Source organism: Hevea brasiliensis, chromosome 9, assembly GCF_030052815.1.
Source record: "Hevea brasiliensis isolate MT/VB/25A 57/8 chromosome 9, ASM3005281v1, whole genome shotgun sequence".
Classification (NCBI taxonomy): Eukaryota; Viridiplantae; Streptophyta; class Magnoliopsida; order Malpighiales; family Euphorbiaceae; genus Hevea; species Hevea brasiliensis.
The window spans coordinates 9,592,627-9,609,270 of NC_079501.1; the positions used below are offsets into that span (position 1 = coordinate 9,592,627).

The 16,644-nt window shown below is 33.4% G+C and overlaps 1 protein-coding gene across 7 annotated transcripts in view; it reads right to left on the bottom strand.

Moving 5' to 3' along the window:
* LOC110633383 (calmodulin calcium-dependent NAD kinase-like) overlaps positions 1 to 16,644 on the bottom strand; it is a 35,661-nt gene that overhangs the window by 18,269 nt on the left and 748 nt on the right. For 2 of the 7 annotated variants that reach the window (XR_002490828.2, XR_002490827.2), the window contains exons 2-3: positions 13,879 to 14,030; positions 13,147 to 13,678 (exon numbers count right to left, since the gene is read on the bottom strand). The exons of 2 other annotated variants lie outside the window; for them this stretch is intronic. The gene's annotated coding sequence lies outside the window, so the exon portion shown is untranslated. Of the gene's footprint in view, positions 1 to 13,146; positions 13,679 to 13,878; positions 14,031 to 14,257; positions 16,205 to 16,644 lie in introns of those variants that run through there. 3 more of the 7 variants (XR_009151187.1, XR_009151186.1, XR_009151185.1) reach the window with 3 other exon arrangements.

A 16,644-nucleotide genomic window follows, 5' to 3' on the forward strand; every position in this document is an offset into this window, starting at 1 on the left:
TAGAGGGACAACATCTGGTGTCCTGAAGACGAATCTCAAAGGCGTAGACACGCTGCAGTACATCAAGAGGTTAGTGTAATCATTCTTGATTTAATCTAGGGTTCTAAAATTAATCTGATTAATTTTAAAATCTTAAATGGCAAATACAGATCCAAAAACATATTAGAAGAGTTTTAATATGTTGTTTATCATTGAAATCGAATAGATAAAAATAAATCTTGCATGATGCATGTGACCCTAGGTGAAAATTTTTGAATTTCAATGGTATAAACTTGTGTTTTCACGCTTCCGTTCCTACAATTGGTATCAGAGCCACTATATTTGCCATTTAGATTGTTGATTATATGATTTAATTGTGTGTTTGATCATGAGATCAAAAGTTCATTGCTGGTTGCAAAGCAAGTTGGCGGCATACTTGAAAAAACACCATCAATGGTGCGCATGGTTTGGTTTCCATGGGTGGTTTAAGGTTTGGCTTTTAATTCTGCAATTGTTGTATGATCTAAGGCCTATTCTTTGACTAATTAAAGTGTTTAATTAGTAGTTTTTATCACATAATTAAATTATGATTCAAATCAGAATTTTAAAAATTGTTTGAATGTGATTCAAATCTGAATTTTAAAAGTTGTTTAAATGTGATTCAAATCTGAATTTTTAAAGTTGTTTGAATCATATTTAAATCTGATTTTTTAAAATTGATTGAATAAAATTCAGATCTGATTTTTTAAAAAATGTTTGAATGTGATTCAAATCTGATTTTTTAAAAAATGTTTGAATGTGATTCAAATCTGAATTTTTGAAGTTGTTTGAATGTGATTCAAATCTGAATTTTTAAATTTGTTTGAATGAGATTCAAATATGAATTTTTAAATTTATTTGAATCATATTCAAATCTGGATTTTTAAGTTGAATATGAGATATTCAATTTAATTTAAGTATGTATGTTTTATTTAATTGTTAAATAGTGATATGCGTGATGGATGATCATGGACTATAAAAGACCAATGTGATTGGATTTATTTCTTTTATGTTTCTTTGGGATTGTAAATTAATTAATTTATTTTAATTTATTTTGGGCATGTATTATTAAGTTTGTAATAATTTTTGGGTTGTAATTTCATTTATTTAAGTTCTTGTAAATTCGCCTTGGTATGCCAAGGATTACTATGTAATATTGGATTGCAAGAAGTTCAAGGAGATCAAGAGCATTGGTGGGACCAGGTGGGAGGAATTCAAGATCAAGTGTTGATTATGTACTTTCAGCAACTCTTGTAAAATGAATGAATGAAATGCACCTAGGAATGCCCTGATTCAATTCTTGGTGGCTCAATTGAATCCCTTAGAAAGTCCATGATCATACCATATTTATCACAGTATCCATGAATGCATGAGATGTATGGGAATGTATGCAATTATATGATATATGCATGCTAAATGGATAATGTGCAAAGTGAGACCTTAATAGTAATTAGAATGACCATAAAATCTTCCAAACAAATGATTAAGTTGGAAATGCTATAATTAAAGTAATTATAACATAGGCCCTCCATTGGGGCAATTATTTTAAGAAATTTTAAATAGTTGCATGAGATGCAATTAATTTAAGAGATTTTCTTAAGAATAATTGTTAAGCATGAGATGTTGTAAATATGTAAATGGTTTAGTGGCCAATATTGGATGTACCTGAGGACATTAAAATTATTTGCATAATTACTGGCTCAATGGGATCAACTTAACTAATGCAAGATAAGTCAATAATGGATGTACCTGAGATTTTGAGCATTAGGGGCTAGGTAAAGGATTGAACCTCACATGAGATGTGATGGGCAAGGAGTTGCTCACTTATAGTTTATTGTAATTCCAATAATGGATGTACCTGAGGATGATCAATAGAATTATAAGAATTCAATCACCCACTAGAAATCCATCCAACTAGGATTTCCGTTTCCTACTTTGGAAGTGTAGGATTCGCTAAGTTAGTGGGAGGACCAATTTGATTAAAAGACCATAATCATTTTGGTTAATTACATGATACATTTATTAATTAATCTGGTTATTTTTTGCAGTTAATTTTCTGATAAAAATGAGCACAAAACAACCACCACCATCCAATATCCTTGCAAGCATACTTGATCACAATAGGTTGACAGGACCTAATCTGCGATTGGCTAAGAAATTTGATACTTGTCCTGAATCTTGAACATATAGGATATGTTCTAGATTCAAATGTTCCTGGTCCCTTACCTCCAGAGGCCACACAAGAGGAACATGATACTTTGGACAAGTGGAAGGAGCATGATATGAGAGCTAAGTGTTACATGCTTGCTTCCATGAGTAATGAGTTCTGAAGCAACATGAGAACATGCAGAGTCGAGTGAGATCCTCCTTCACTGCAAGAGTTATATGGTGAGCACAAGAGAATGCTAGGTATGAGATATCTAGACACTATTCCGTATGAGGATGTCCGAGGGATGAATGTTGGTGATCATGTCCACAAGATGATTCGGCTAATTAAGCAGTTGGAACATCTTGACTTCAACATGGATTTCCAACTATAGACGGATTTGATCCTTTAGTCTCTTTCTGAGTCTTTTGGGAATTTCGTGACAAATTTCTATATGACAAAACAGGAATGCACCTTGGCTAGTTTACTCAACATGCTGGTTATTGCCTAAAAGAATATACCGGGCAATAAAGGAAAACAGGTAGCTTTGATTGCATATTTTTCTGCTGGAAAGTCCAACAAGAAGAAGGGCAATATGAAAAAGAAACCTCAGATTCTGGTCCTTCCAAGAAAATAGCTAAGCAGAAAAGGAAGACTAAAGTGATGGAGGCAAAGGAAAGTGTTTCCACCGCCAAAAGGATGGGCACTGGAAAAGGAACCGCCTGCAGTATCTTGCTTCTCTGATGGACTTGAAGGATACACCTTCGGAAGGTATGTCCATATCTTGTTATTTAGATTTTGATGATACTCATAGTTCATCTAGAGCTTGGGTTTTAGATACTGGTGCCAGTTCTCACATTTCTAATGATATGCAGGAACTAGCAAACAGTAGCAGCTTGTGTTCTCAAGATATTAGAGTCCGGATTGGCAATGGCTCAACTGTTGAAGCTTTAGCCATAGGATCTAAATCTTTTTACATGTTTGGACATGTTTTGTGTTTGGATAATATTTTATATGTACCTGATGCTTTTAAGAACATCATTTCTATATCTAATTTGACTAGAAATGGCTATGAATTTGATTCTTGATGATGTTTGCAATATTTATTTTGGAAATAAATATGTTGGTTCGGGTTATATGAATGATGGTCTTTATTATTTGGATAATAATAACAAACACAAATTGAATGCAAGTGATCTAAAAGAATGCAATGCCATGGTGAAAACCAACTCAAGTTCAAAATATATTTGGCACTTAAGGTTATGTCATGTTGCAGAAGATAGGATTGCAAAATTAGAGAAAATGGGGATTCTATCCTCATTGGGCTCTGAGCCTACTCCAACTTGTGAATCTTGCCTTCAGGGTAAAATGACTAGATCACCATTTGTTGGACAAGGGCTAAGAGCTGAAAATATTTTGGAGCTAATACATAGTGATGTATGTGGTCCATTTAAAGAAATGGCTAGAGGGGGTGTTCATTATTTTATTACCTTACTGATGATAAATCAAGGTTTGGGTATTTGTATTTGATGAAGTACAAACATGAATCTTTTGAAAAGTTCAAAGAATTTAAATCTGAAGTAGAAAATCAAACAGGAAAGAATATTAAAGTTCTTCGATCAGATCGTGGAGGTGAATATTTGAGTACTGAATTTGATGAATACTTGAGAGAGCATGGCATTGTTTCTCAGCTGACTCCTCCAGAACGCCATACGGTGAATGGTGTATCTGAAGGAGAAATCGTACCCTATTGGATATGGTACGTAGTATGATGAGCTATCCGATATGCCAATCTTCTTTTGGGGATTTGCATTAGAATCGACTTTGTATATTCGAATAGGATTCCATCAAAATCAGTTTCTTCCACACCTTATGAGATATGGCATGGAAGAAAACCAAGTCTTAAGCATGTTAAGATTTGGAGTTGTCCAGCTTACATCAAAAAGCTGAACACTGATAAATTGGAGACCAGATCAGAAAAAGGTCGATTTGTTGGATATCCAAAAGATAGTTTTGGATATTATTTTTATTTGCCTACTTCACAAAAGGTTGTGATAAGTAGAGATGCCACATTTCTTGAACAACAGTTTGTTCAAGAAGGAGGCAAAGGAAGGCAAATAAAGTTAGAATTGGAGAATCGACCAACCAATGCATCGATGGATATAGATCCATCTAGTCAACCAATACCCGTTGATGAAACATCTACAGCTGTTCCTCGTAGAACAACCAGGGTATCTCACCCACCAGTGAGATATGGTTTTCTTCATGAAGAAGAACAAGAGTTGTCTACTCATGAAGAAGTAGGTCATGGAGATGATCCACTTACCTATGAAGAAGCTATATCAGATATAGACTCTTCAAAATGGATTGATGCTATGAAATCCGAGATTGATTCCATGTATAAGAATTAAGTTTGGGATCTTGTTGACCCACCTAAAGGTATTATACCTATAGGGAACAAATGGGTTTTCAAGAAGAAAATTAGTTCTGATGGAAAGGTAGAGACCTATAAGGCAAGGCTAGTAGCGAAAGGGTTTCGCCAAAGGCAAGGAATCAACTATGAGGAGACTTTCTCGCCTGTTGCCATGCTTAAATCAATTAGGATTTTATTAGCAATAGCTGCGTACTATGATTATGAGATTTGGCAGATGGATGTCAAAACAGCTTTTCTCAATGGATACATTGAAGAAAACATTTTCATGGAACAACCTAAGAGATTTGAATCCCAAGATGGTTCCAAGGTATGCAAGCTAAAGCGATCCATTTATGGATTGAAACAAGCTTCGAGGAGTTGGAACATTCATTTTGATGAAGCCATTAAATCCTTTGGTTTTATCAAAAATGAGGATGAGCCATGTGTATATAAGAAGGTTAGTGACAGTGCTATCACTTTCCTTGTCTTATATGTGGATGACATACTGTTGATGGGTAATGACACAGGTATGTTGACGACTATAAAGGTATGGTTGTCAAATACATTCTCCATGAAAGACTTAGGGGAGGCAACCTATATTCTTGGGATTCGCATCTATAGAGATAGAGAGAAAAGAATAATTGGTTTATCCAAAAGTCTATACTTGGAAAAGGTGTTAAAGAGGTTTAACATGCTTGATTCCAAGAGAGGATTGTTACCAGTGAGACATGGTATCCATCTTTCTAAAGAGATGTCTCCAAAGACACCTGAAGAAAGAGATAAGATGGCCAGGATTCCATATGCTTCGGCTATTGGAAGTTTAATGTATGCAATGTTGTGTACTAGGCCAGATATCGCATATCTCGTTAGTTTGACTAGCGGTATCAATCCAATCCAGTTTGGAACATCGGATAGTCACAAGAATATTCTTAAGTACTTGAGAAGAACTAAGGATTTATTCTTGATTTATGGAGGTGGAGACTTGCAATTGGATGGTTATACTGATTCTGATTTCCAATCAGATATCGATGATAGAAAGTCTACCTCTGGATATGTGTTCATTTGTAATGGAGGTGCAGTCAATTGGAAGAGTTCCAAACAGAGCACGCATTGCAGATTCCACTACGTAAGCCGAGTATATTCTTGCATCGATGTCGCAAAGGAAGTATTTGGATAAAGAAGTTCGTGATAGAACTTATAGCGATTCCTTCCATTGAGTCAGGTTCCACTACATCGTGACAATAATGGAGCGATCATCTGAGCTAAGGAACCAAGGTCTCACCAGAAATCCAAACACATAGAAAGGCGCTACCACATTATCAGAGAAATAGTTGGGCGAGGCGATGTAGCCATGCAGAAAATAGCATCAACTGAAAATCCAGCTGATCCATTCACTAAGCGTATGTCACAGACTCAGTTAGACCAACATCTTGAGAAGATAAGTCTAAGATATTGTAATGAATGGCTCTAGTGTTAGTGGGAGATTGTTAGTAGTATGCCCTAGAGCATGTCATTTAGTATGTATCTTGTACATATTTTTATTAATAAAAGGCATTTCCACTTTTTCATTTACATAATATATTTATGTGTAATAGAAAAGGTCTATTGATATTTTGTTAGAAATATTATTCTTAAGTTGTTAAGAATATGAGTGACAATATTTCTAGCACGAAGTATCATAAATAGGTTCACAATCGAGGATACTTCATAATAAGGACATGACTTATCCAGAAAGATTGTATTCATGTTTGTTCCCAAGTTATTTATATGAGATATAAATAAGATGGAATGGTGAGTCTCATGCCATATAACAAACATGATAGGCACTTATAAATGATAAGTAGGCCGAACCAGTGACACTTATGACAAGCACATGGAGTTTACTCTTATCAATGTTTTGTCATAAATCATATCAGTGCATATAATCTTTAGACCTGAATAGCACAATTATCTTGTATATAGGTAGTTTGAGTTTTGATACTGCTTTCATACTTGTACTGTGTATGGGTATATGGGCATGTGTTGGCTCCTACTAGTTATATATGGAGGTAGGTGTTGATCAAGATGGAATCTATTCTTCTAAGTAAATAGAGATAAAATCCTATGTTCATTTAATTGTTCTTGATGTTTCAAGTTCCTGGCCAGGACAGATAGATTTATTCAGAGAAGAATTTCTGATGAGAAAATCTTTTTAATCAAGAACTGGAATTAAAAGAGAACATAATATTCATAGCAAATGGAGTTTGACATAAACCATGACTCCAGCTTTAGTTGGGATTTTGTAACAGAGAGATTCTAGTGCATGGTAACATATGATTATAGGTTCATTTAAGGTAAACCTTATTACTAATTGGGTGGCTATGGATTGCTATGCTAGGTGTTAACCATGGTCTATGAGGTTCATAAAATGATTTAGAGAAATCATTTATGGTAAGAAAGAGTTCTGATGATATTAAGAGTTGATATCATGTCTCATTGCCAATTAGTGATGAGCCTAGTAAGTCACACACATACACAAGTTATCACCTATTTAAATATGATTTAATTAATTAATTAAAGAGTTTAATTGATTAATTAAATAGGTTTGGTTTGCAATTAGATTGCAAAGTCCCTAGCATGACTTGAAACCAAATTTAGATTATTAGATGTATAATATAAGTTAAATTTATATTTAAAGTGTTTAAATATGAATTTAATTAATGAGAAATTAATTAATAGAGATTAATTAATTAATTTATATTTGATATAAATTAATTAGAAGAAGAAAATAATTATTTTGGATTAAGAACTCAAAATTAAGACACAGGGGCATTTTGGTCATTTTGCAGTGTGACACGTGGCACCATGAGTTGGTGACACATGGCATAACACATAAGCTTGCCAAATGTTTTTTAATCATGTTAGATGATTAAAATCAAGATTAAATATAGGTTTGACACTTGGCACAATGTGATTGGGTCACTTAAACCTAGAGCTAATCAAAGGGTGACATGTGGCAAGGGTTTAATGTGTTGACCTAGCTATTTAAGTGTTGTTATGAGAAAATAAAACACAACCAGCAGCCTCACTCCTTTGTCACGCCACTTTGAGGGTTTTCATCTCTTCTTCTTCATCTCTTATCAATTCAAAGAGATTAGCCATCAATCTCTTGAATTAAGAACGCTAGAAATTGTTTCTAGTGTCCTGTTTACATCTCTAATCTCTTAAAAGGCAGAACTTGAATTTCTAATTAATAGAAAAAGCTTTGGAAGCTGTTCAAGGGCTGCCATAGGTGTTCTTGGTGTGGACAAGCTAGAGGGACAACATCTGGTGTCCTGAAGACGAATCTCAAAGGCGCAGACACGCTGCAGTACATCAAGAGGTTAGTGTAATCATTCTTGATTTAATCTAGGGTTCTAAAATTAATCTGATTAATTTTAAAATCTTAAATGGCAAATACAAATCCAAAAACATATTAAAAGAGTTTTAATACGTTGTTTATCATTGAAATCGAATAGATAAAAATAAATCTTGCATGATGCATGTGACCCTAGGTGAAAATTTTTGAATTTCAATGGTATAAACTTGTGTTTTCACGCTTCCGTTCTTACAACATCAGGGTAGAATGTGTGTTCCTAATGATGTTGATTTGAGGCAGATCATTTTGAAGGAAACATATGAGTCTCCTTTTGCCATGCACCCTGGTGGTACAAAAATGTATAGAGGGCTAAAGGAGCATTACTGGTGGATGGGTATGAAAAGAGATGTGGCCGAATTTATTTCCAAATGCCTAACTTGTCAGCAAGTGAAGGCAGAGCACCAAGTACCTGCTGGGCTATTACATCCACTATCAGTACCAGAATGGAAATGGGAGAGAATAACAATGGATTTTATGATGGGACTTCCGAGGACATAGAAGAGTCATGTTGCAGTTTGGATCATTGTTGATAGACTAACCAAGTTTGCTCATTTTCTGCTAGTTCGGATGGACTACAGTTTAGAAAGATTGACCAAGTTGTACATTGATGAGATAGTAAGACTGCATGGAGTGCCAGTATCCATCGTATCAAACAGAGATCCTAGGTTTACTTCTAGATTCTGGGGTAGTCTTCAGAGAGCCCTAAGAACTAGATTGAACTTCAGTATGGCATTCCACCCACAGACCGATGGCCAGTCTGAGAGGGTAATTCAGTTATTGGACGACATGTTACGGGCTTGTGTGATTGAGTTTGAAGGCAGTTGGGACACACACTTGCCTTTGATTGAGTTTGCTTATAACAACAGCTACCAATCAAGCATTGGGATGCCTCCATATGAAGCTTTGTATGGCAGAAAATGCAGAACTCCCCTGTGTTGGGATAAAGTAGGTGAAAGAAAGATGATTGGGCCAGAAATTGTTTAGCAAACTGAAGAGAAAATCAAATTAATCAGAGACCGACTCAAGGCTGCATCAGACCGTCAGAAGTCCTATATTGATCTGAAGAGGCGAGATATTGAGTTTGCAGTAGGTGAGAAAGTATTCCTCAAGGTTTTCCCTTGGAAGAATTGGAAGAAAATTATGAGATTCGACAGAAAGGTAAAACTGAGTCATCGCTTCATTGGGCCATATGAGGTTCTAGAAAGAGTGGGTCCTTTGGCATATCGGTTGGCACTAACTTCAGAGTTAGATAAGATACATAATGTCTTCCATGTGTCTATGTTGAGGAGGTATCGATAAGACTCATCTCATGTACTACCAGTAGAAGAAATTAAAGTGAATCCAGACCTTACATATGAAGAAGAACCCATAGAGATTCTAGCTTATGAGGTGAAGCAGCTATGGAACAAGCAGATTACGTTAGTGAAAGTACTGTGGAACCATCATTCGAGCCAAGAAGCTACTTGGGAACGAGAGGAGGACATGAGGAGACAACACCCACAGCTGTTTAGAGACTGATACCAGGTAAAATTTCGAGATGAAATTTATTTTAAGGGGGAGATAATTGTAATACCCCTATTTGCATAGCCTGGTATATTTTACTATTTCAGTGACCGGTGTCGGTCTGGACAATTAAGAGGATTAGAACCATACTTAATACAACTAGATAAGCCTTGAACAAAAATAATTAGTAATTTTCAATTAGTTAAGTATAAATAAGAAAAATAGAACATAAGAAGTTAAACGAGCTGAGAGTCACAGCGATGGGTGACACGGGAAGGATTGCGAAGTCGATTTAAACTCAAATTTCGAACCGTAAAATATGACGCTGCGGTCCTTAGGACTATTGCGAACACAGTGGAAAAGAGAAAATCACGAAAAAGAATTGATAAGCCAATCAAATAATTAGGTTAGGGATTCGGAAGAAATATTAAATTATTTGCAAACCGGGTCGAACCGGCGAGGGGCAATTTGATCAATTGATCCCTAGAGCTGACTCCTGACCTAACTGTCAAATAAAATTTGAGAAATAAAAATTTTAAAATATAGAATTAAATTAAAGAAGTATGAAAAAACAAGAGAAAAAGAAAAGAAAATAAAATAAATTAATGACCTCATTAAGATGACATCATGCATGACTTCATATTTAATTTTAATTTAATTACTTAATTTGACTAAGTCAAATTAAGAGATAAATACACAAAAAGAAAAGAAAAAATTGGTCATCTTCCATTTTTTACTTTCCCGTCCACTTCTCTCTCTCTCTCTCTCTCTCTCTCAAAGCTCTCTCACCCTTAAAACTCCATTAAAGCTCATTTTGAGCTTGATCAAACTCTAAATCCCACCATAAAAACTTAAATTTCTATCATTAAACCTTGAATTCAAATCTTGATAAAGAGTTTGACAATAAAAAGAAAAAGAAAGGAGGAAGTTTTGAAAAGGTGAAAAATTCCAAGTAAGCTGAAAAAGACTTGGAAGGTCTGAGAGACTGAGTCAAGGCCTAGAGGTGACTCACGTTAGGTTTGTACACAATAAACCTTCTTTGAGTATTTTGTCATTGAAAAATTGATTTGGTATGATTTATGAAAATTTGGTGTTAATCATGAATTGTGTTGCCACTTTGTGAATGAAAGTATGACTTTGGAAATTTATCGGATTTCTCATGAATTATTTGAATAAAATATTTGAAATAGATTTTTGATTCACACTTAGCATGACAGTGTCTTATTATTTGTCCTCCATTTATGGGGTGAGATCGATTATTTTTTCTTACTCTCTGGTTTACCAGTTGAGGTTGTAGATCGAATGAGTACTTATTAGCTAGCTAGTTAGCTACCTTCCTCATTGATTTCAATTAGTAGGGTTGTAGATCGCTTTGTCGTGGTGTACAACACAGCATTGATCGAAAATTTTGTGTCATGGCTTAAGTTGTGTATGAATTAGCAACACTATGTTTATTAAATTGTTTGACCAAAATTATGCTATAATGAGTTTTGATAATTTGTGAAATGTAATTGTGATTTATCAATGAATGTTTTATGTGTTGCATTTCAAATCTTTATTGTGCACCACTGAGTATTTTTATACTCAACGATAGCTTATTTTGCTGTCGCAGATAGGAGCAAGGAAAAAACAGCAGAGTGAGCTGCTGAACTGGAAAAGCCTTCGCTGATTTTGTACGGTTATTATTTTATACCCAATGTAATTCAGTTTGATGTAAACAAATATTGTTCATATGTATTAATGTAAAGTTGAGCAGTATTTATAAATTGTAATAATATTATTTTTAGATTTTATATCTGTAAATTAAACTTGTGAATATAAATTAGTTTTATTGAATGTAATGTTGATGGAATTATTTTGAAATGGTGTGATTTGAGAATTTTGAGTTGATTTGGGTTAGGAGTTGTGAAAAAATTTATTGAAAGTGTTTTTCTCAGGTATTTGAAGAACTGTTTTCTCAAAATACAGGCGGTACTCTGCTGAAATTTTTATAAAATTTGTGGAAAAATAAAACGGGACAAAAATTTTAAGTAGTTTTAAAATTTCGAATAAATGATTTTAATTCCTACCAAAATCCTTACCACTTCCAAAATGTAAGAAAATGGTTTTAAAATCCCTTGTAGGATACTTAATGAGTTATCAGTAAGTGAAGTTCGATAGTTCATTAGGTATTCTACAGCATCATGTCATGCCTTACAGAGGGGTGAGGTGTGACAAACAGGGAAAACTCTTGCAGTTTTTCCTGTCGTATTTTTGTATAAAATATATTTTTAGAAAACAAATTATCTTTCAAAGATCATGTTACCACAAAAAAATTAAAATAGTTTATTCTATTGCTTAAAAATGTTTTGAATAAAATATTATGCATTTCAACACAGTTTGTGGAATTCCCGACTCAGCTTATTATTGACTGGGTACACAATTGGTGATTACCAAAGATGGCGATTAAGAGAAACTTTAACAAAGGCGATGAGTACGATTAGATTGATGTTAGCCTCTGATGCGAAGTACAATGTCTTGGAAGAGACTTCTAGTTATTTTGTGGAAGAAGCTAAAAAGCTTGTACATGTCCAAATTACTCACAAATCACTTGTACTTAAAGAAAAAATTATACCAGCTTAGAATGGAGGAAGGTATTAATGTTAGTTGTTACCTCAACTGTTTCAACAAATTAATCACCCAGTTGGCTAGTGCTGGTGTGAAAATTGATGAATAAGATAAAACCTTTTTACTTTTAATCTATCTCTCACAATCTTATAAAATCTTGGTGATGGCTTTAATAATTAGGAAAGAGATATTAAAGGTGGAGAAGTTTACTGCAATTTTCTTAGATGATGATAAGTTTAAAATTAGAAGTACTAGCAATGATGGTGGAGATTTTGTGGCGAGTTCTAGTTGTGGAAAAAAAAATAAACGTGGAAGCAATTCGAGAAAAAATAATAAATTAGGCTCAAGACCACGAGTATAAATTGCAAATAAAGAGTGTTACTACTGTCATCAGACCACATTCAATATAATTATAAGAAAATGAAAGAAGATCTTCCAGATTTCAATGAATTTAAAAAGAGCCGTGTAAAACAAAGGACTGCTGCAATTGCAACTGATGAAGAAATTGAATGTGATATTTTAAGTGTGAATGATTGTAAAGAAAAGACAAAGGCTCTCTTACAAGATGAATGGTTAATGGATTCTGCTTATCCTTTTCATATGTATGCTCAAAGAAAGAGTGATTTGATAAAATTAAAATAAAGAAGTGAAAGAAAGTGAAGCTTGTCAATGGCAAAAAGATGGAAATTGAGGGCATTAGAAGAGTGAAGATAAAGTTGTAGGGTGATTGAGTGAAAATATTTGATAAAGTGAGATATGTTCCTAAGTATAAAAGGAACTTGATTTCTCTAGGAAAATTGAATTCCCTAGGTTATGGGTGTTCCATTCAAGGTGGAGTAATGAGAATTTGAGTGATTTGTGAGAGAAAAAATAAATTTAGTGCTTGTAATTTTTTTTTTTTTTTTATAGACTAGGCTTAGCCGAATCACTTTATATTTTGTATTCTTTATATTATTTCTTAACAACATAAGATGTTTCAGGAGCCCCTTTTGTCTGGAAAAATATCAGATGCTATGAAATGATTGGGACTTGTAGAAGGCAAAGGTGCATATTACGGAGTAATTATGTTCAGAAACAAACTTTTAGTTGCATTGACACTGCATCAACTCAATTGATAATGCACTATCATAACCTAAGATAAGTGGTTTACATTATTGGCAGGAGTCTTGGTGAAGTTCTCAAAGGAAGTAAGAGGCTTTACTTGAGCTTGAACCGAGCGTGGAGTTGGAGCAATTGATATAATATGTAGTTAATAATGAAAATTTCCTTGATCCATTGGACTTGTGAATGAAATTACATTGCTTAGTTGGAGAAATTCTACAAGAAATCCTCTACTTCCTCCCTAGAATTTTTATATTTCTGGTGGGGAATTTTGCCTGACAGATGGAAGTTCTGACTGATGAAGCGAATCTGGAGAGTTGAGTTCTTCATAAAAACAGAAGGGAAATAAGTAATTAATGTCTGGCGGGGGATGAAGACTTGAAACAACGGAGTTTCTGTTAGTTGCAGATATCTGAAGTACTTTCAATGTAAATTATATCAAGACAGATTAGCACTCTGCAGATTATTGTTCACTTTCTATATGGTAGAAGAGCTGAGATTGTAAAACAGAATAACCAAAATCAGTTTCTATCTGGGGATTACTAATCTGTCTTGATAAAGTAAACCATCAAACTTGAATTCCTCTATAGTTTATTATACATTTTTTGCTTGTGATTATTTCAGTAGACTGAAATCCTTATGATTAAAAAAAAAACGTTGCCATTTATTTTGAACTATGGAAAGAATCCTTACCGACGGGTTTGGCAACTTTTGTTGGTGAGTGTGAGTATTCCAATGAAGGCAATGGTGGGGGCATATGCAGAAAAGTGAAATAGCAACTTGCCAGAACAGGTTTCAGAATCATACAACAAAGCTAACTGTTGAGAAATTTTCCTCAGACTAACCTGTTTGCATTAGAAAGTGATAACAGAGGGAAAGAAAAGTAGAGGGAAATAGAGGGAAATTTAGAATATATTCCAATCCAAAAAACACCTGTACTACTTGAAAGTTAAAAGAGAAATCAAATTTGCAGGCTCACAAGGATAGAGAGGAACAGTTTTCCCACAAAATCATAATGAAATTAGTACCCAAAAAAGAAGAAAAGAATATGGACCTATCATCTGCTTATTACCTGACTATCTATGCTTCAATCTCCCATTCTTTTCCCAATGAATTTTGGATCCAAATCATTTAAAAACCTTTTCTTGTTATTTCAGGATTTAAAGTTGTTCTGATAATCACCCCGAGAAACCGAATGTAATAATGGGATACCCATCACTTGGACCCACATCCCTTACGAATTTGTCCACTACCTCCTTTAGATCTTCACGAATTAGCAAATGGATTTAGGGTTAATAATAAAGAATATGGACTTATTGGATATGTTGAAATTAATATTTAGTTGAATTAAATATTAAATCACAGAATAATTATCTTTTTTTTATATACCTACACGTGACAAATAGCCTCTGCAACCTATCACATGAATTTGATGTGCTCAATTAATTAATATGAAAGTTGCATGATGATGAGTCATTTATAGAGATAATTATCTGGTCTTGATAAAAGTGTACTAAAGATAGTCTATTGCTTCCTAATTAATTATGATGCCCTACAAAGTGTGCCTTTATGAATGGATTTTTATGTTTGCTGGTTTTGAATGCTTTTCTAAGTATGATTGCACCCAAGTCAATAAAGTTGATATAATTTGGTGGCAACCCATTATTTTGTTGCTTTATTAACCAAGTCATCAGCTGACTTCAATCACTTCTTTTACCTAATCTAATTAATTAATTGACATTATATATCAGTTTTGTAATAGACATTTATTTATTTATTTTAATTTTTTTTACAGTTGACAATTATTTTTACATATTTTTTTTGTTTTCATTTTATATTAAAAAAATTTGAATGGTAGAATTAGACAAATAATCAAAAATTTAATTTTTTAGATTTCCTCTTTTTAATATAAAGAATAATTAAAATTATATATTTACAAGAATCATATTTTTTAATGTTCTAAGTGTATTTTATACATTTCCCGCCTTAATTTGCTATTGAAAATGCATATTAAAAAAAATTATATAATTTGTTGATATATAGATATTATAAGCAATTAAGCATGAAATAACTAATTTTTAATGTATATTTATATCTTTTTTTTATTTTTTAAATTTATCTTAATTTAATGATGAGGTGAGATATTAAAATTAATCACAATGTAAAATCTTTTACCCCAATGATTCAATATTTACCTATTACATGGGTTTGAAATTATAGTTGTGCATGGTAATTAATTCATTAATTAATTATCTACACAGTGGGATTTCTATTTTATGAAATTGGAAAGGCATGTCAAAATGAAATGACTCCAATGCAATTCTCGAATTGTTCAGGCAACAGTAAACTGCCATGCTCACTACCATTCAATTATGAGCAAACATAATCCAATCTCATCATGTGAAGAACATCAAAACAAACTAATCAAATGGAGCATGCTTTCATATAATTAGAAAGCGCAAAAAATCTTTGGTGCAGTTCTATTGTTAAACCCATTCACTGAAATAAAAGAAAGTACATTCATTCATTAAACAGCTTTTAAATAAAAATGCTGGGGATTGAACCTTTTCTTTTTCTATATTTATGAGACGGCAAAGACAATCAATTGCTACAAATTTAATTAATGTGAATTGATAGATATATACATTTCTGACGGCAAATAAATGCATGTTAATATCCTAAGACGAGAAGGAGAAAATAATATATAGATATGATACTTGTTCTGTAACCCTAAACCTAAGCAGTAGAAGCTAAGAATTAAGGATTCCATCGATACATATATTCATGGAAAAGTTAATAATCAGTCCATGGGGAACACATTAGCAGAGTAGACCCTTTGGCTGTTTGGCACCCAATAAACTTTTCTTTTTTTCTCTTTGGTCTCTTCAATCTTCATAATCCCATATGTCAAATCCCCTAAAGGAGTACTTCGATTTTAATTTTTCAACCTTACTTTAAAAGCAACTAGCGTACGTATGATTTCACAGAGGACACGTAGATCATTGTCGTCATATCATGTCTGCATAAAAAAATATTTCTTCTGCTTCATCACTTTAGCTCATTATTTTTTATAGACGACCAATTATTTTACCTTTACAGAAACTCATAATACAACATGATCAGGCAGCTAGCCATGGATCTACTACTGTATTTCCTCGACACAAATGACAACCTCCATGATAAGACCTGACCCACCAGAAATTATGAGCTTCACATGTAAAATCTGATCTGATCCTACGTATATAAATTTGCTAGTTTTTTTTTATTTTTATTTTTATTATTCATTAATTGACCCGCAAGAGTTTAAGACATCTGACCCATTTGGTAGCTAGTTTGTCATGGCCATGGACAAATAGATGGGCTATGATGAGTTTTGAAAGAGATCAAGAAAAAGAGGCAAAACTCAAATCCTTGATATATCCCTCTAATCTTAATTTCCTTATCCATTCCCATATATAT